At 41.8% G+C, this 21656-nt stretch overlaps 1 protein-coding gene across 4 annotated transcripts in view; it reads right to left on the bottom strand.

Annotated features, from left to right (window-relative positions):
- Positions 1 to 21656, bottom strand: part of arhgef4 (Rho guanine nucleotide exchange factor (GEF) 4) — a 163210-nt gene that overhangs the window by 101610 nt on the left and 39944 nt on the right. The window contains exon 1 of one of the 4 annotated variants that reach the window (XM_028568833.1): positions 2850 to 2872. The exons of 2 other annotated variants lie outside the window; for them this stretch is intronic. The gene's annotated coding sequence lies outside the window, so the exon portion shown is untranslated. Of the gene's footprint in view, positions 1 to 2285; positions 2356 to 2849; positions 2873 to 21656 lie in introns of those variants that run through there. One more of the 4 variants, XM_028568832.1, reaches the window with a different exon arrangement.

Here is a 21656-nt window from a genome sequence, read left to right as displayed (position 1 = left end):
CCAACCATTGGTTTATCCATACATGCTCCATTCACAGAGTGGCCAGTGTTATTTCCTGATAATTAATTAGAGGTGAGTGTCTTAAGAAGCTTAAAGGTTTAGCAAAGCTCCCTTTCAAGCAGATAATGGACTTGCTGATTGAGGCCCAGCACTACGACTCTTTACCACGGTTATCCAAGCATGCCCATGGTCCATGTTATTATTCCCTGTAGCATGTGGACCCTGCACTTCTGCCTGAGCACAAAGATGACTCACAAAAACTGAGATGCTCTACAGAACCAACAACTCACTTAAATGAAAAATAGAAGTTCTTACTTCACCGCTGGTCTGTACCAACATGCATACTGAAGACTTTCAGATAACACAGTGGGGCATTTTTTGACATTCACTGCATTTCTATATTTTTTCATGATTTTAAATTATTTACTGTGCCTTTCGAGCCAGAAAACTAGGGAGCCAATCCAAAGGAAAGTATAAGGGCCGATCCGGGCATATTTTAAGGTAACGGCTTATATAAAGCCGATCAAAATCCCTCCTTTGTGTTAGTTTTACAACTGCTACACAGCAAGGAAACAGTGTCCAGGGAAACATTAGGATGACATTTAGAACAAAAAATATCGTTGCACCCAAAGAGGAGTAACTCAGACTGCTGGAGCCTCATATTGGCTTGAGCCGAACTTAAGTGCGCATTTTTATACATGACAGTGGACTTCGTCCCCCAACACTTACATTAAAATTACTTCTGGAAGGCAACTCTTCGCAGCAAGAATAGGGAGAAGGGATGATTAAAGCAACCAGCAACTATTGCAGTTCAAATAGGGACATGCAAGTATTATTTTCAGGAAGACTTGGAAATACATGTAAATCTATACTAATGATGTGTATTTAAAATGTTGCGGTTTTGAAAACACAGTAGTAAAAGCAAGAAGAACCTCGTACCAAAGCCTCACAAGGCTTAGTTCAAATTTTGAGAAACCCCAGGTTGCAGGTTGTTAAGTTCCTGCAATGGCAAATGGCATTTCTTGTGCAGTGAGTTTGCAGTTGCATTACGAAAATAACGCTGAAATTATATATAATTTGCTAATGAACACAAATTGGATTAAGTGTCATCCAATTCAAGGCAACGGAAAGTTCTTCGACAATACCGTTCACGCCTTCCACGCCTGGGTTTTTGTATTGGCGATCGCTGTCGCCGAAGCCCTTCTGGCCCCCCAGTACAAGTGCTGCTGCTTCAGGAAACCCCTGTGCCAACAAAAACATACTTCCAACTGGAACATATATTTCTGATTATTCCTGACTACATTGGAAGAAAACTCAGCAGCAGCAACTGGGAAACAGTTCAGCAGAACAACCAGGTGTGTGAAACAAATGAAATATGTCACATTATCGGATCTTTTCAGCTGCTCTGATCATTCACAGATTCATCAGATCGGAACTATTTCTCGACAAACAACAGTTAATCCATCCGCCCAGCACTCGGGTTTATAGCCAAATGACAGCATTTGGTAAATAGAAGTCTACTTTCTTGCAGGGAGAAACCATTCATGGAAAACTGCAGTGGTACGGCCCTTGAAGATGAACTGAGTGTGACCTCAGAGGGCTGCGTAAGTCCCAGACGGAGTTAAGACAACCCAAACACACACAAGCTTGTAAAGTAAACCCTTCTACGCACAAACACACTCTCTGGTCTCGGCGTACACAGTCAGTTGTAGTTCAGCACCAAAACCAACAGGCAACCTGAACTGGATGAATCCTTAAAGTAATAATAAGTAAATCTCCTCAGATTAATCACTATACACAGCTCAGTGAATAACAAGTCAAATTGGATGACCACACAGATAAAAACAAAATCCTTAGTTTGGTGTTATGGAATGTTAATATATTAATTCATGACACCTGTGTCTTCTCAGGAAATATGACAACATCACTTGTTTGTTCAATTGCCAGGTATGCCAATATGTTTATGTTTTGGTTTAACTGCTGTAGACCATAAGTGTCCATTTGAATTAAGATAATACTTAATTGTCCCAGTGGGACATTTACCTTGGACATCGCTGTTGTCCTTTAGGAGCACAAAAAAGTGCCATTTTAAGAAACTATGACCTCACAATAAACTTACTATTCTCGTACTAGAAACAACACTTGCTATACATGACACACACACACACACACACACACACACACACACACACACACACACACACACACACACACACACACACACACACACACACACACACACACACACACACACACACACACACACACACACACACACAGGATACCTTCAGATGAGTCTTTGACCTAGGTTTCCATCTTCCACACCCTTTTCTCGCTCTTCTTTCTCTCTCTCTCTGCCTTTCAACTGTTGCCCCGGCAGCCTAAGGCTCCACAGAGCCAGTGTTTCCTCCTGACGGCCTGGAGACGCCACCCACACCCAGCACGGAGGGAATGTGGACGTGGGTGCTGGTGTGTCAGGGCCCCGGGAACAGCTGGCTATTGTCCCAGCAGGGCTCCACTGAGTTCACACATACACACACCCACATACACACAGTTTGAATGAACACACATACTGTATATTGCACACCACCAAGGCTAATCTCTTTCTTCTCCAAGACAGAATACTCCTCGTTCTTCTGCACCGGCTGTGACAGAGCCTTTACCTTCACCACACCCGGTACTGAACCTGACTTCTACTCCACCCCAAATAAAACTGATCTGATGTTTTCTTTGTGTAGGTTTACAGACACATTAGCAAGTGACTGACATCTGGCCAGCATCAATTAGTCATGCTGATACTTTACAACACTCAAAAGCCAGCCACACACACACACACACACACAGCTTACCTCTGCCTGGCAGTGGATAGTGTTGGCAGACCAACAACTACTCCTTTCTCACTTTCCTCTCCTTCTGTCTACCACTGCTCCCCCCATTGCCACTGCTGCCTGCCCCCGCCCCTCCCTCTGCCTTCTCTCTGAGGTCATCCCCCCAATTGTCGCCTACAGTCTTGCATCTCAGCAGAGAGGAGGATGCGGAACCTGATCTCTATGCTGGGGGTAAGGGGGGGGGTATACCAAAGCTCTACAAAGAAAAACTGGAACTGCTCTGCAGAGCAGCTGATGTTAAATAAAAATTCAAGGGAAGCTGAGAGGTCTTATCCAAGACCAGGAACAGCACTAAGCTGTGAGGTGATTTTGGCATAGTGGCCAAAGTCAGAACTGGAGATTAAAAAACACCCTTTGGTCCTAAACAGAGACTGTAAAATAATGGACGACGCTTCTGGGTCTTAAAAGTGAAGCCAATGTGGAAGTGCCCTAATGCCCTGCATTCTATCTCATTTCCACTGGCTCCAAAAAGAAGTCTGTTTCTGTAGAAGTCTATGAGAGAAAATGACACTACTTCTTACTTGATTCATTACCTCAGTATAAGTTTCATAATGAGTTTATGGTCTCATTTGCTAGTTTCAAGTCTTCTTCAACACAGCATGATGTTCATTTAGTAAATTAAGGTCCCATTCATTTTAATAAACGATAAAGCAGGGGATGATTTAAGGCGTGGCTACAAACCAACCTTTCAATCAGAACAGAGGCTTAGCAATGCTAACCACGGCACTGTGGACATTAAAATAGACCTGAACTTGTTTTTGGCTGTTTTCCCTCTCACTGTATGTTTTCACTTCATCAAAGTTAATTGGAACATTATGATCGGCTAAAAATGTCTTGGTCAGCGTTCTGCCAACCAAGCTACCCAGCTACTCCTAGTGTTAGCTCGTAACATAAGTCTGCCGTCCATCTAGATAAAAGGCAGCAGTTCCCGGATGTCGGCGATGACCCGCCGGTAAAACAACTGGATGACTCGCTTCAGAAGGGTTGACAATCGGCAACTTTCCCTTTTTAGCGTATAGCTTAGCTCAGCGCCATAGCAACCATAAACAACCCTGGCTTGGCCGCAACATCCTCCCCAGCTCCACCCTCGCGTCAGAAATCTTCATGTCACATTTTTAAAAAACCAAGATGGTGACGGCCATATTGCCAAACTCGAGGCTTCAAAACAGCAGTCCACAAACCAATGGATGACGTTACTGCTGCTACGTCCATTATTTTTACAGTCTATGGTCCTTAATGACAATTTTCCATAAACATCCATTTTAAAAGCAAGTAAATAAGTACTAAGTATCAGGATGCTGAGCCAAACAGGGGGAAGTCAATAGAAAGTTTTTTTTAATACTGGGTGACATGCTTTAGAATTGAAATGTCATGTTAGCATAACTTAATCTGTGTTTTTACATTGTGTTTTTGGGCAGTAAGACATTTTTTGCTGTCTTGACCCTGTACATTATATACTGGACAGGGATGGAAACGCCCACGCCTATAAGAGTGACGCCCGCATTTTTTAAATCTGAAACAACTCAAAGATCATAAAAGGTCACAAGGTCATAAAAGAAAGATGTCATAAAGGAGTCTGCACTTACCACAAACCATACAGCACCTTAGGATCTCTGCTGGGACACCCTAAAGACAGGACTCAACTAGCAGCTGTCTGTGAAGCGTTATTATGGAACCCACGCAACTTCTAGGCAAGACCCTCCCTTCAATTCAAGCATTTCACACACTACTACTGGACAGGCGTCCATGCTTACGCAAGGTAACGTAACCCGATTTGTTCAGGTCCTATCCCCTGACCAATCGGCTATCCTAACCTTAACCACTCAAGGTCAATGCCTAACCCCAACCAATCGAGCTGCTTCGTAGGGCAGGACTTGCCTAGAACGTACTTGGGATCCGTAATAACGAGTCTGTGAACACCAGACCAAAACCACTCACAGTATCCAATGAGGTCAAAGGTCATCTTCTGATCTGAGTCCTTTAATATTAGGTATTTGTAGTAGTGACTGTACAATTCCAGTGTTTTAAAGGAACACGGCGACTTATTGGGAATTTAGCTTCACCGTAACCCCCAGAGTAAGACAAGTCGATACATACCCTTCTCATCTCCGTGCGTGCTGTAACGCTGTCTGACGGTTCCAGCATTAGCTTAGCCTAGCACAGATCCTGCAGGTAACTGGTTCCAACTAGCCTACTGCTCCCAATTGTGACAAAAGTGACAAAATAACACAAACATGTTCCTATTTACATGTTGTGATTTGTAGAGTCACAGCGTGTACAAAAAACAACGTAACATGAGACACAGCCATCTTCTAACAGTAAACAAACCGGGAACTATATCCTCAGACAGGCTTGCTGCGAACACATCACTCCACCCAAGTACTATATTCTTTTGCCTGAGAATATAGTTCCCGGTTTGTTTACAGTTAGAAGACAGCTGTGTCTCATGTTACGTTGTTTTTTGTACACGCTGTCACTCTACAAATCACAACATGTAAATAGGAACATGTTGGTGTTATTTTGTCACTTATTTGGAGCAGTAGGATTGCTGGAACCATTCACCATTGCTGGACTTTGGCTCTGGAGCAACATTTGAAATGGATTGAAATGGAGGGTTATACACTGATCCAGAACCAATAATACTACTATTAATACTAATACTACACTATGCAGGATATGCCAAATTCAGACCATCAAGGGACCCTCAAATTCTTAATATAGGCCTATGTTGTACTAAATTTGGGATCAATCATATAATCATATTTTAAACATGTATAGTAGAACAAATCATATGAATGTGTGAGTATCAATTAAAGCTTTAGTGTGTAATTTTGTTATATTAATGAACGTCCGTTACATTTAAGGCATTGCCAAATGAGCTACAAAGCTACAAAGCTAATTAAGACCATCAGCTCCACACAACTCTCTCTATGTTCAGAAGATTGTGGCATCCGGCGACTTTCCCGCACAGAAACTAGAGTGAAGATAATGACCTCTTCTGAAGAGTCAATCATGGTTCAAGTCAGTCAAAGAAGGCTTGTATCATGTGGACGCGGCAACAGTTTTGTTGTCATTACTTAGAATTCCTCATGGGGGAGACAGTAACTACACACTATAGCTTTAACACAGGCTCATATGTAATACTAGACTGTTGAGTTGAGGGAGGAGATTTTGGGGGGGATTTGTGGTGTTAAGTGTCTGCTTTCCACTGACACCTGGTGCAGTATTGATCAGATTTACCATAAATGGACCATTAAGCTAGCAGTCCTCATATATATGATTTCAAGGCCTTTTAAATTTGAAAAGTTAAACCGCATTTTTGCAGCATAAGGTTTTTCCTCCCTCTTTCCAATTCCATGATTTGTCTCATGACTGCTCCCATTTGTTGACATAAATGAAATTTAAACTGCACACTGTAGTAACCAATTATTTAGTTCAGATGACTTCTGTAACATCTAAAACTCTTATCAAGGTAGTGACCCTGGTCTAACCTGTGTCCCTCAGTGCCACAGCCGGGTCAGCAGTTCTCGGGTATAAAGAGACCATTTTGTGGGTACACACAGGAAACAAAGTGGAAAGACTTAATGGGGTCTCCATTTACACCAGCCACTCAATTATTCATGAGTTGGAAAAGAACACACAAGCTGCTGCTCACAGACACATATGGCAGCAGCCATAGTATGGATACATACACACAAGAGTACCTGGGTGATTTATCCCCTTTATTAGTTAATATGATAAAGTTATTGTAGGTTTACCTTCTCTTCAAACTGATGGAATTACATTCAATTACCCATCCCATCCATTAAATAACTTCATTTAAAGCTATAATGTGTAGTTTCTGTCTCCCCCATGAGGAATTCTAAGTGATGACAACAACACTCTCGGCGCGTCCACATGGTACAAGCCTTCTGTGATCGCGCACCGCCCCTAACACACACAGTTGCTAGTAGCCAAGGAGGACAAGGAGGATTAAAAAAAACATGATGGACTCTTCAGAAGAGGTCATTATCTTCACTCGAGTTTCTGCGCAGGATACTCACCGGACACTTGGGTTGCACGATATTGACAAAATGTGATATTGCGATATCAATTGTGAATATTGCGATATCGATATTAATTTAGATATTTTTAAAACATATGTAAAATTACAAAAGTTACGGGAAAACACATTAAAATAGATTTATAACAAATTATCAAGTTTTCTTACAACACAAACTTTATTTCAACTCATCATCATATTCGTCATATTGGACTGGTCCAACAACATGAATAAATAAATAAGGACCATGTCTACAGAACAGGACATGTTTTACTGGTTGGACAGTATAAAATAAATAAATAAAGAGAACAGGACACAACTTTTCTCTTTTCTGATTTGTTCTTTTTAGTTGTGTCTATCTACTTCACTTACACTGTTACTCTGTCGGAATATGCACACACGTGGTACGCTCCATAGGGTTTGTCACGTAGTGGCCCCGTGGTACGCTCCATAGGGTTTGTCACGTAGCGTTTCAAGCGGGCTCTAAATCAAACAACTAAGCCACACAGCCAACGGACGGGACGTTAGACGTTAGCTTTGTAGCAACTCATTTGGCGACGGCTTGAATGTAACGGACGTTCATTAATATATAAAAAAGTTTGGTTTTTCAGCAAGAGTTAATGGTTTTGATATAGTGCTTAATTTTGACCTGAAAATAGGATGTTAGGTCAATTGGTTGAGACGTTATGGATTTGTGTTTACTGTTTTGAGAATACGAGGCATAGTTTCAAGAAATGTGTTTAAGCAATCGAGAAAAACTGTAATCAGCCAGGCAAATAAATCTGTTAATGTTATCTTTTTGCAGATATATTAGTGTCTACTCCTAATTAACAAGAACTTACAGCACAGTACAGAAACACCACAGGGATGTTTGAGGCATGGATGTATAATAAAACCTGGAGACAGCGTTGGAGGCAGTGCCCTGTTCATTCATATGAGAGTTGCTCAGTTGCTTCCCCTTATTAAATTACACGGTTGATCGGCGCTGCTTCGGCACTGTGCGACCCATAGAGCAGGCGCACTAGAGACCTCCAATTGAGTCCACCTCTAACTCAAATGGGGAAATGATTTAATTGTGCGGCTCTTCTAGACATTCCAAATGTTATTGGACCGAATGGATCAAATTCTGATGTTAAAACGAGTCATTTCGCGGGGGTTGTGACACTCAAATGTATCCACTGATTTACAAATGTCTCTTTTGCCATGTTAGTCTATGGGGAAAGACTGTTTGGGCCCCATAGCATCACATAATGGACATGGAAGTTGTAATTCCACGGTTTGGCCGCTACAGTATGTCAAATATGCTTCAAAGTCTGCCACACTTCATTAATTTCGGTATTTGTCAACTTGGATCAAATTGTTCTATGTTTTTGTGTCTAAATGACTGACGGGAACAACAATCTCTGACATTGGTGCAGTATTAAGCGACACAAGCTACAATGTAACGTTAATAGTGCAATTGCGCAGCTTCAATTTAAGTCCACTATAAGTGCTGTTTTTGCCACTGACAGGCTCAGATTAATATTCTAAGTGTCTGAAAACATTAAGGAAAGGATCCCTTCAGAGATAGGATAGACATTTTTGTTAAAGATCCTTTTTGTTTAACATGAAACAGCACCCAAATCCCCACCACCAAACCAGTCAGACTCCATTATTTATGCATTTATTGTGTCGTAGTTAAATTAAAAAACAAATTGAAAAATAAATAAAAAAGAGGCGTATTGCATTCCAGTGTTGTCCAGCAGAGAGCAGCTTAAACCTGCCAATACTAAACAAAACGCAATGTCATTGCAATGACAGTTTTCATGAGGAAGTGCATAGGAACCTTGGCAGACTATAGTCTCACATTCAGCCCTGCATGCGGGCAATTGCAGCTACCTCGCAGACATCTCTTAGCATTAGCTCATCATCTTCCATGGAACCTGTATTTGTATCATATTTCATTTCATCTCTTTGATTTGTTTTCATTTAGGCATTTAAAATATTCCATATGGGCCACCATGACTCCCACATCGAAAAAAAACAACCAAATAACCTTTATTTAAAGATACTATTTGAGGAAATATAATGTAGCTGTCTTTGTTTGTGTTTTAGTTTTGTCATGTTCTATGATTCAATGCACACATCATCGTTTGTTGCTTGTAAACCATTCTCTTTGTCTATTTCTCTTTACTGTATGTCACTAACTCTGTGTGTGTTTATGTACTGTCCCTTTGCAGCAATACAAAAAGGAAATCTCCCTCAGTGCTAACAGGCACAGAGGAAAAACCAGACCCCCCCAACCCACCCCCTTATATAAACCTTCTATTCTTCCTGAATACATACAGAATTGCTTGTTGAAGATGAAGATACAGACCGCATCCGTTTATTGGATTATGGACTAATCTGCTACTGAACTGAATTAAATTGAATTAAAGAACAAAGCAGCGTGAAGTAGAAGGAAGCCTCTTAAACTGTGCGTGACACTGAAGCTTGATTGACAGTGCACATCTCAATGATCATGATTATTTCAAATGCAAAAAGACAATGAAGCGTTTCTGATGACTTGTGGGCCAAGCTGATGTCAGTCAACATGAATCGGTGAAAAGGTCAACATTTAGCATTGAGTTTGCCTGAGGACATTTGCTTTGCTAACTGTCCACAGCCTGCAGTGAAAACAGAGCACTCCAGTTTGCAACAAAGGCTTCCATTCACTGCTTACACAAGGCTAAAGAGGCAATATTCTGTCTTACGCTGGAGAAACAGCACATGAACAGCATAGCTAATAAGCTGCAATGTATTCCTTTCAAATGTCAGAATACAGTGGAGAAGCAGACTGCTGATGTAGAAACAGGATCACCAAGAGGACATAGGCAGTTCCACAGAACACAAGAATGTTTGCTCCCCAAGGCCACCCAATTTTGGGCCTGCGGGCCAAGTTTGGCCCATGCTCCCTTTGTTTTGGCCCGCCATGGCGTTTGACATGCTTATTTTTCTCTTATTTCGAAAGTGCTATAATGACTACGAAAGCCATAATGCCTACAAAATGTACATTTTGTGCAGCTAAAAAGTATTAAAAAGTAGGGGTGGGAATCACCAGAGGCCTCACGATACAATATCATCACGATACTTATGTAATGATATATTATTGCGATTTTAAAACTTATTGCAATATATCGCAGAATCTTTGGGAGTTCAAATATCACCTTTAGTCTGAGTTTTACAGCAATTAAGTTAAATTTTAGTTACGTAAGTACGACAAATTACAATAATTACGGTATTCTTCAACATCAACATTTATTTTTTGGCTCATGGCCTTCCATCCAGAATTTGGGCACCTCTGCTCTAAACAAACTCCCACAGAGATAGTTGTTCAACATGAGGAAAAAAGTGAACATACCAAACACACACCTACTGATTTTAATTCCCACACACCTCTCATCAGCTGTTCGTATGTTATCTTACAAAATGACTCATGCACAATGGTTTGTACAATATCTTATGAAATATGACAATCTATATAACACTGTGAAACGGCCGGAGGTGTGAGTTGAAAGTCTGTTGGACAGGGGCCTCCTCCAGACGTTCCCAATTTACCCGCACTACACGTTTGGGCTTACCAGGTCTGTCCAGAGTCTTCCCCCACCCTCTGACCCAACTCACCACCAGATGGTGATCAGTTGACAGCTCTGCCCCTCTCTTCACCCGAGTGTCCAAAACATACGGCCTCAGATCAGATGAAACGATTATAAAATCGATCATTGACCTTCGGCCTAGGGTGCTCTGGTACCACGTACACTTATGAGCATCCCTATGTTCGAACATGGTGTTTGTTATAGACAATCCATGACTAGCACAGAAGTCCAACAACAAACAACCACTCTGGTTTAGATCAGGGAGGCCGTTCCTCCCAATCACGCCTCCAGGTGTCTCCATCATTGCCCACGTGTGCGTTGAAGTCCCCCAGCAGAACAATGGAGTCCCCACTGGAGCCCCATGCAGGACTCCAGTCAAGGTCTCCAAGAAGGCCGAATACTCCGAACTCCTGTTTGGTGCATATGCACAAACAACAGTCAGAGTTTTCCCCCACAACCCCAGCAGGCGTGGGAGGCGACGACCCTCGTCCACCGGGTAAACTCCAACACAGCGGCGCTCAGCCGGGGCTTGTGAGTATCCCCACACCCGCCCGGGCGCCTCACACCCTGGGCAACTCCGGAGAAGAAAAGAGTCCAACCCCTATCCAGGAGTATGGTTCCAGAACCAAGACTGTGCGTAGAGGTAAGCCCCACCAGATCTAACCGGTAGCGCTCCACCTCCCGCAGGTACAAGCGGCCGAAATGGGTTTCCTCAGGAGGGTGGCTGGCGTCTCCCTTAGAGATAGGGTGAGAAGCTCAGTCATCCGTGAGGAGCTCGGAGTAGAGCCGCTGCTCCTTTGCGTCGAAAGGAGCCAGTTGAGGTGGTTCGGGCATCTGGTAAGGATGCCCCCTGGGCGCCTCCCTAGGGAGGTGTTCCAGGCACGTCCAGCTGGGAGGAGGCCTCGGGGAAGACCCAGGACTAGGTGGAGGGATTATATCTCCAACCTGGCCTGGGAACGCCTCGGGATCCCCCAGTCGGAGCTGGTTAATGTTGCTCGGGAAAGGGAAGTTTGGGGTCCCCTGCTGGAGCTGCTCCCCCCGCGACCCGACACCGGATAAGCGGACGAAGATGGATGGATGGATGGACTGTGAAACGGCCACCGGTCACCGTTACATGACGGTTAAGCTTTGGCACCAAAACGACTGGTTAAGATTAGAAGAACCCATCCCCCACCAACCTCATCCCTATGCGGAATTTAGCGCTCTTATACTATGTCACCTGATTTCCATCTTTGCTACGTCATAACAACTACGGACACTAGCGGTCGCTGCCTTTCAGCAAACGTCAATGTGGGGCTTACAGTAATACACACTTGGAATACATAACAATTACAGTGCATTACTTTTTGTAGGTCTGTGTATGAACGGTTCATGAGGACAGCCTGCACACACACACACACACACACACACACACACACACACACACACACACACACACACACACACACACACACACACACACACACACACACACACACACACACACACACACACACACACCAGTCCTTTCACTTAACCCAGAGGACACCATGGAAACATGGCACAAAGGGAGGGAGCAGTGAAGGTAGACCTCAGAGATCGGGGTTAGAATACCAATAGCACAGTGTGGGAAAGAAGCAGCCAATAATTACATGTGCTTCCCGGCAGGCCCCTGCGCGCACACACACACACACACACACACACACACACACACACACACACACACACACACACACACACACACACACACACACACACACACACACACACACACACACACACACACACACACACACACACAGACACAGACACAGACACACACAGACACACACACAGGGTGCTGGAGGGCTGACATGTTATTGGGATTTATTGGGGGTGGGGTTGTGGCAGCTTATTGGGAGGAGTGACCAAGCAAATAGGAATGCAATAATAACACATCCCACAAATATGAGTGGTGACGTGTAGACAATAGTGTTGGCTAACACTACAATATGTTGACTAAAGGCAGGCATCCAATCAAGTGTCAGCTAATAGACTTTCATCAGATTATTGCAATGAAAAGCTTGATTTTGCCAGTCTTCCCTACACAATGAACAAAAAGGAGAATAATACAATAAAGCTAAAACAAACTTTTTTTCCTGCATGCCTCTAAGATGTGTAACGTTAGACAGCCAATCACAGACATTATTAGATCTTGGTAGAAGCATGCTGCATGCTGATTGGCTCACTGACGCTGATGAGATTTACTCCTTAGGTATTGAAATTGGGTATTGAATGACGAGGCATTTTTCAATACTCAATACTTTAGAGGCAGTTCGGTCAGTGCCTAAAAAGTATTGGATTCGGTACCCAGCCCTAGATAATGACCAGCTGGAGTTGGGATTAGTAATTGTAATGAAATGACCTAATTCCAAATCTTGTCACATTACTGTAACACTATATTATTTAATGTCCAGCATTGCTTTTCATTAGTTGAAATGTGATGATTTCATGATGATGTCATTTCATGAACCAACCCTGGAATAAAAATGCTCATACCCCTTGAATGTATCAAATACTGGTGTGTGTGTGTGTGTGTGTGTGTGTGTGTGTGTGTGTGTGTGTGTGTGTGTGTGTGTGTGTGTGTGTGTACCCCTACATGAGTGAAACTTTCCTATTTAAGATTCCATTTAAGAAAACCTGTGCATACTCATTGAAGTGCCTAGATATGCAGCCTGATAACACCACAGCATTCACATGTACAGTACAGTTTTCTAGAGCTGTCTTAACGGACACTCGTACTGTCAAAACTATCTAGTGAATGTGGACAAAGACTGCCTGAATGTGAGGAATTCAACTTCCTGTGAAACCAGCACCATGTGAATGACTGCATTGACATAATGCAATAAAACTGTATCCAAACCCACAGAAGCCCCTTTTCTTTACCTTACCTTTTTACCTTATAGCCTACACTAACGAGTGTAGAAGTGATGACCCTGACCATGACTTGTTTGAATTCCCTGATGATACTGCCATCTTAGCTTTAGTGAAAAAGCACAGTGACCTATCGGACTACTTTTTAGAGCTACAAAGGTTTGGTAAATGGTGTGAGGACAACCGCCTTGCCTTGAATGTTAAAAAGATGGAGGAAATGGTGTTTTGACCTCAGGGCATATATCATATATACCATAGGAGAGCTCCATATTTGAGCAAACTTTAAATTTTGAGCATATCAAACACTTCATCCTGCATTCTGGTGAATTTTTCTGCAAGGATTTGTGCAAGTTATGGTGCAAATGGCTTTATTTATGTAAAGGATTTTATCATTAGATATTTGAGAGGGTTGCACTGGCCAGTTTTGATTAATGGAGGGGTTGTAACCCCCCCTTGTTAATTACGCCTATGTGTGCATGTGTGAAAGGGGTTCAATTCTGCCAGAAGCTCTCAGACACCCCGGAGCCTGCTTAAAGTTTTTAATCAGTCAGTGTTTACAACAGGGCCGGGCTGAACTCCGGGCTGCTGATGGTTTCATTACACACTCCCTTACCCTGACGATGAAGGAACGTTTTAATAACTGCTGTGTGAGAAGCATGGCCTGCAAGAAAATCCCTCACAATGACAAGTGAGCTGTCCATCAGCCTGAGAGAGCCATGCCCCCCCCTGCCCCACTCTCACTGCCAAAACCAGTCCCTCTTCACTACATTAACTAGACAGACAGTGACTAACAATGCAGAGTTGCCACCTAAATTCACAAACTGTGGGAACTCACCACAGGAGTCTGATGAGGCCTGATTTATTTCGCACCTTTCTCAGCAGCTTACCTTTACCTTTTTAAAATGAGCAAGTCCTGGGCAATGTGTTCTGAGTTTGTCACGCCACAGTAACATGTTGTATTATCCACGCAGCCAAATTTGAATGACTAAATACAAGATATAACATTAGGTTTCAAAATTGTGAAAAAAAAAAGAAGAACGAGCCACTGCCATGGGCTGCTGCACATCAACGCCTTGTTGCAGCTGTGTTCGCTGGCACATAAGCTAAAAGTAAGACACGACACACACCCCGAGCTGAAGAACGAATGCTGCTCCACGGCATTCGTCAGCAGCTAACCCAGCGGCACGCAAAGTCTGTGGTAGGACAGCACACACACCACCTGAGCCGAAGACGAGTGCAGACAGCACGAAGCACACAACGCAATTGAAGGGACTTACAACCAATCAGAGCAACGAAACTTGACGTAGCGCCGAGCGATGGACAAATGTAAACTGTCTCTCAGGCGTCCATATATCTACTCTCCTCCGTCTGCCCTCTGACAGGCTCTTATTACAGAAGACCCTCCTGCTTGAAGTTTTCCAACCAATCAATAATGACAGAGGACAACATGTGGCCATGACATATGGGTCAAGCTCCAAAAACACTGGATCCTACATTTTACAACTTGATAGCATAGGCCTGTGTCCAGGAGGGTTTGACGAAATATGAGTCGCTCATCATAGATATCAACTCACCACATTGTGGACTCTCCTCCTGCCAACTCTGCTACAAAGTTTTCAAATGTAAACTGAGTAATCACCAAGGAAAAGGTGGAGAAGATGGACACTAGCTACGATCCTGAGCACATGGACAAGCAATACCATCCCTATACCCATCTCCACTCTACAACAAAGGGGCACCGAGGCAAGTGTTGAGCAATTACATCCAGGCTCAATTCATGGATCTTTTGTGCTGCGTATCCTGCTGGCCAGTGTTTAGGCGTTGGATGGTAAGCTGGGTGGTCTCTGTGCCCGGGCACATCAGTGTCCAGCTGGTTGTCGGGAGCGGCGGTGTCCTTTGTTCCGCGCCGTTCAACTCTTTTTTTCTGTGTGCCGATGGGCGGCCAAGTTGAAAGGGCTGAAGCAATTGCATTTCACTTCAGTTGAACGATTTTTTTTTTTTTTATGAAAGGACACACCTGTAAATAAATATATGTAATTATATATACATATATATACACATGTATGTATGTACGTATGCATGTATTAGGGTTGGGTGGTATCAAAATTTTTATACCGTCAAACCTCCTCCCTATTTTACTGCGGTATACGGTATTACCGTGACTAATTAAAAATGATAACATAAGGCTCAGACGGCATCACCAAACTGTTGGCTTGTGCACCGTTCAGAAACTGAATACCAAACACTAATACTGAAACAATAATAACATAACAACTTACAAAAAAACTACTTTCTCCTCCACACTATCACGTGATGACAACCAGATGATAGTGACGGCACTGAAACTGATACTGTTGCTATTTTTAAGACCCTGCGGTATACCGTATTACCGCCCAACCCCCTAGTATGTATGTATGTATGTATGTGTATATATATATATATATATATATATATATATATATACAGTACACGCCAAAAGTGTGGACACACCTTCTCATTCAATGTGTTTCTTTATTTTCATGACTATTTACATTGTAGATTCTCATCAAAAGGCATCAAAACTATGAACGAACACATATGGAATTATGTACTTAACAAAAAAGTGTGAAATAACTGAAAACATGTCTTATATTTTAGATTCTTCAAAGTAGCCACCCTTTGCTTTTTTTGATAACTCTGCAAACCCTTGGTGTTCTCTCAATGAGCTTCATGAGGTAGTCACCTGAAATGGTTTTCACTTCACAGGTGTGCTATGTCAGGGTTAATTAGTGGAAGTTTTTCCCTTATTAATAAAAAAGCAAAGGGTGGCTACTTTAAAGAATCTAAAATATAAGACATGTTTTCAGTTATTTTACACTTTTTTGTTAAGTACATAACTCCAAATGTGTTCATTCATAGTGTTGATGCCTTCAGTGAGAATCTACAATATAAAAGTTAGGTGTGTCCAAACTTTTGGCCTGTACTGTGTGTGTGTGTATATATATATATATATATATTTACATATTTACAGGTGTGTCCTCTTATGAAAAGTGCAACTGAAATAGTATGTTAACTTAAATAACAAAAATAAATAAAAGATTAAAGAACAGCTTGTTTATTGGCCCATATGCTCAAATTAAAAATTAACAAAAAATTATTTTAAATGTAATACAATAACTCATGACAACTCTTTTCACCAGCCATTTGCTGTTAAACACCATAAAGAAAAAACACTAGATGGCAGAAGTGTATTTTACAACCACATTTAACGCACCACAACCTTGACAGCAGAACTCAAACGCAACACTAAATCCCGTGTTGTTTATCTAACAACGGCAGCATTGTGTCCCAAATGCAGCTAGTCTGCTCTGTGTCTTTAGCTGCAGACTGAAATACAGTCACACTTCACATCGTTTAGCTATCAGCATTTTAACCTTGTTGCCAGCTAACGTTACTAGCCAACGGCAAGCTAAGGTTATTTTCTATGTAATGTTAAGTAGCGTCACACCCTAGGCTGTTTAAAAATTGCATCGTGATTCTTTTTTTTTTTATATCTCAACCGGTTGTAATCTTTACACATTTAAATTGATTTTTAACCAATTCACGATGCATCGTTACATCCCTACTGACCAGCGTAACCTATCAGACACTATAATTATCCTACTGTGCAAAATGAGGAGAATGACATATAGTAATGATAAACAAAAGGAAGTGAGGAAGTAAGTTCTGCACGGCATGACACTCCACGTCCCTCTGTCAGCCCGTGAAGTTAAACTATACAATGAAGTACTGAGAGCTGAATCTTTCTATTCAGTAGACTTAAAGCAAGAAAGCTTACCTGGAAGATAGCATGGAGGAAATACATAATACACAACATTTTTGAAGAATTCCGTCAGAGAGAGACGGACATATAGCCGTCTTGCCTCTCCTCTACCCTCCCCTCCCCTCCCCTCCCCTCCACAGTAGTGTGCTTCTGCACAGCTCCTGTACAGGTCTCTGGGTCTGTAGAAGCTTCAGCGTCACAACCTGTGGCTATTTTTAACAGACTTAATCCTGATCACTGAGAGAGAGAGAGAGAGAGAGAGAGAGAGAGAGAGAGAGAGAGAGAGAGAGAGAAAGGAGAGAGGGAGAGAGGAGAAAGTCCTGACACAGGAGTTTACTGTGACTTTACTGTACATTCTGAACTAACAGACAATGTGACATGACGTGACATCAGACTCAGAAAGAGGAGCTACAAAAAACAAAATAGGCCTGACCTACCACGTGTTGAAGTTCAGTGGGCAAATGTGTGGCTATGCCTTTTGCTAATATTGTGATTTAATTCCCAGTACAATTTGACCATATCTACACAGAACACAACTTCTGAAAGTTCTGCACTACAAATTTCGCCAAGATTGAAAAAGCAAAAATGTGTGTCGCAAAGATGAACGCTATATCACACCATGAGCTGACTGCTCTCAATTCACAACAATATGCATCCATCCAATCTACATCAAACATTCTGACCAAAACTTGACAGCATGCAATCCCCATTAACACGTGCCTTTAAATGAGGACTGTAATTGTGATGTCACAAATATAATATATATATGCTACAGTGCCATTACGGTGGTTCCCCAGCTGCAATGAGTGCAGAGAGAGAAGATGAAAATGCTGACCAATCAGAGCAAATTGGGCTTTTTCAGGAGGGGGTCTTAAAGAGACAGGCACTAAAACGGAGCGTTTCAGACAGGAGGATGAATACAGGTATATTGAGATAGACAGTATGAGAAAAAAAAGTTTTTGGAACATTAAAGCATTTAAACATGTTCTAGTAGAAACCCAAAATACAAGTATGAACCTGAAAATGCACATTTTTCCGTTCACAGTTTACTTTTTCATAACAGCTCACAAAACAAAACAGCAAACTTGTCACACATCCATCAAAAACCAAACGAGTGATGGCTCCCGAGACCAGTGGCTCACTCAGCTCCTCTGTCAGTCATCGTCTTAAACCCGTCCCATGTGAAATAAAGGGTTGTGATTGGTCCGCCCAGGGCCAGGTCGGCTACAGATCTGTCTGAAACGTGAGGGAGGCCAGACGTATCTGCCAGAGCAAATGAACATGAGCTTGCAGATTCGTCTGGTTTCCAGGCTAATTGAACTGCTGACCCATGCTGACCCTGACCCTTGTGAAGTGGACTATTCTGTTTTCAGACCAAATTGTAAGCCAAACTAAAAGCTGCATTCATCAGTTTTCTAACTAATGGATGGAAACACTCAAAACAAGCTGAGAGACTTCTTTTTTTTATTATTTTGGCTAACAATTGTCTGTGTGCACATAGAAATAAACCAGAAACCTAAAATAAACAGTGAAAGATGATGCGGTGTCCAGTTGTGAGAGTCAATCTGTCAAACACATGCCCAGGGGCATTTATGCAGACTGTACACAGGTCTGTACACGGTCTCGTACTTTTTCTTTTTAAAATCCTGTCTTTTTCCATACAATAGACCTGAACTTGTTTGTGGGTGTTGTCCGTGTTTTCATCTTGAACTTTGACCCTCTCACTGTGTGTTTTCACTTCATCAAAGTTAATTGGAACACTTGGTCGCCTGGAAATGTCTTGTTCAGCATTCTGCCAACCAAGCTAGCTTGACACAGCTAGCGTTAGCTGGTAACTTTAGGGAAAGTCTGCAGATTCTCTCTTCTTCCGTACATGCAGCTGAATGGCTCCGGTACCGGGAGGTCTGTGTTTATCAGCCGGTAAAACTCTGCAAGATGACTCACTTTTCCTCTTTAGCATTTAGCTTAGCACAGCGCAACCATAAACAACACTGGCATGGCCGCGTCATCCTCCCACGGGTCAACCCATTCATCGCAAAAACTTTTTTAAACGCCCGGTTTAAAAAAAAGACGACAACGCCCATATTGCCAAACTCGAGGCTTCAAAACAGCAGTCCACTAACTAATCGTGATGTCACTGCTGCTACATCCAGTATTTTTACAGGATATTTGTATTTTTTATAAGTTCCCCCCTGGAAGTTATGGATTAGGGCTGAACGATTTGGGCGGAAAAAAAATCGAATTGCTTATTGTTTTTGCCAGATATTGCGATTATGATTCGATACGCGATTTAAAAAAAAACCTTCAAAAATTCTATTTTCTATATAATCTATATTCACGGTGTATCAGATAAAACATGTCATGGAGCATTATAACATGAGACACCATCAAAACTGCTTTATATTCTTATGTAGGATGAGAACATAGATATGAATTACAAGTGTTTTTCTTTTAGTAAGCATGGGACATTGAACAGTTATTGAACATTTATCACAAAATTTATCACTAAAAATAAAGTTATAATCATAAAAAACAATTCCAATAAAAACATATCAGTACTTTCCTGTAAACTGAAATTTCTGATTTGCCTCAGCATCTACATATTACTGCTTCTACCATCATGTAAATAAATTAATAAACAACAAATGAAAGATCCACTGCAAATAGGACATTTCTGTGAACAATCTATGATATGTAACATTATTCTGGCATTTATCTTATAAAAAGGAATACAAAATGTTAAACCAAACTAGAGCTGTCAATCTTCCTCTATACTACCATTTGAATTTCTTTTTTTTTTAAATATTTGAATAATATTTGAATATTTAATGCTCAAATGCAGCCTGTTATTAATATGTACTACACTACTCAGGTTAATGCATTGCCGATGCCACTGTAAGCATGTGGTTGTTGTTACACGTTCTGTCCACTAGAGGGACTTCCAACATTAGCCTGGCCTTGAAGGGGACCTACGTCATTGCATGCAACTTTGTTAACATTCATTTCCCACCACGAGCACACAGCAACAAACACAAATCAACAGAGAACTCTGTAATGAAACATTATCTAACAAGTGCAAGTGTTGTAAAGGCTAACGGTGCTCGGTTAACACTAGGGGTCTGCAAAAAAATCAATTCATATTCAAATCGCGATTCATAGAATTCCGAAAATCGATTCATTTTCATTTGTTGTACTACCGTTACTCGGTACGTAACATTAGCTTAGACTCCAATGCTTAGACCTCACAATGCCTTGTGTTTCTCACTCCTGCTAACTTAATGTTCATAAGACGTGACATGAGTGACCAAGGCGAGAAGAGGGCGATTAGCAAGCTAACGTTAGCCAACATAAAAAAAAAGTCACATTTGAATAGCGATTTCAGCATTTGAATAGTATTGATTACTATTCGAATTATATTTGACTTTCTGTATTCGTTCCAACAGCCCTAGTTGTCTGCTTTACGGTGCCCCTAAACACTATCTCTTCTGCAGCCGAGTCTCAAGTCTGCAAACTTCCATTCTTATTGTCAGCATACATATGAACGCATCACAACCTTTGGCACCAGAATGCACACAAAGAATTATAAAACGTGTAGGCGTAAAATACACAAGAACTCAAACATGGTCCTCACACATCATTATAAATAATACATCAGTTTAGAAGCAGAAACAATGACTTCACTGTTCTATAACCAAGGGCTTAGAGCGAAAACAAAAGGCCAGCGGGGCCTATGCTGCTCCATCACACCAATGTGCTACTTCATTACAGTCAAATCCTCTCAACGGTTCTCCTGGTTAGTAAAGACTTCTTTTGCTGCATCATTTTTGTTTCACAGGAATGAGAAGGAACGCTTTTATGTGGATACAGCTCCAACCTGACCTCTGCTGTCAATTACTTTTACTCAAATTTGAGAATGTAATGTTTTCACTTAAGTATTTTAAACTCTACTCTTGCCATTGTGGCCTCTGCAGCAGTGCTAAACAAAATATAAAGATACATTTTGCTTGGGCCAACACCCATCCATAGGAGGATAGGGGAAACTTCTCCACTGAGAACCAGGATTCCAATCAGGTCAAAATGCAACTGGTTCGTGCTTCAGCAGAATAAACAAGGCCCCGCTCCAAAAACAGCATCACAGAATAAGGAATTACATGACTCCTGTTTTGCTTGCAGGCTTCACAACATGTCAGGCCAAGACATCATGACTGACTATACAGACCAGTCACAAATATTTCAGGAAAACCAACCATGTACAAACACAGTGATCAGTGAGCAGAGACAGTGTGGTGCAAAGTCATGCAGAGATAGGATCAGGTGATGTCTGCTGTTTGAATATATTCTGAATATGTTGGACACCTGGACAGTGAGGGGATCTGAATTTGCTGCAGTATTACACAGGGCAGAATGGGAAAAGGCAA

The sequence above is a fragment of the Perca flavescens genome, chromosome 22 (assembly GCF_004354835.1).
Source record: "Perca flavescens isolate YP-PL-M2 chromosome 22, PFLA_1.0, whole genome shotgun sequence".
NCBI lineage: Eukaryota > Metazoa > Chordata > Actinopteri > Perciformes > Percidae > Perca > Perca flavescens.
The sequence above is the reverse complement of the archived record's forward strand: the minus strand, read 5'-3'. Positions and strand labels throughout refer to the sequence as shown.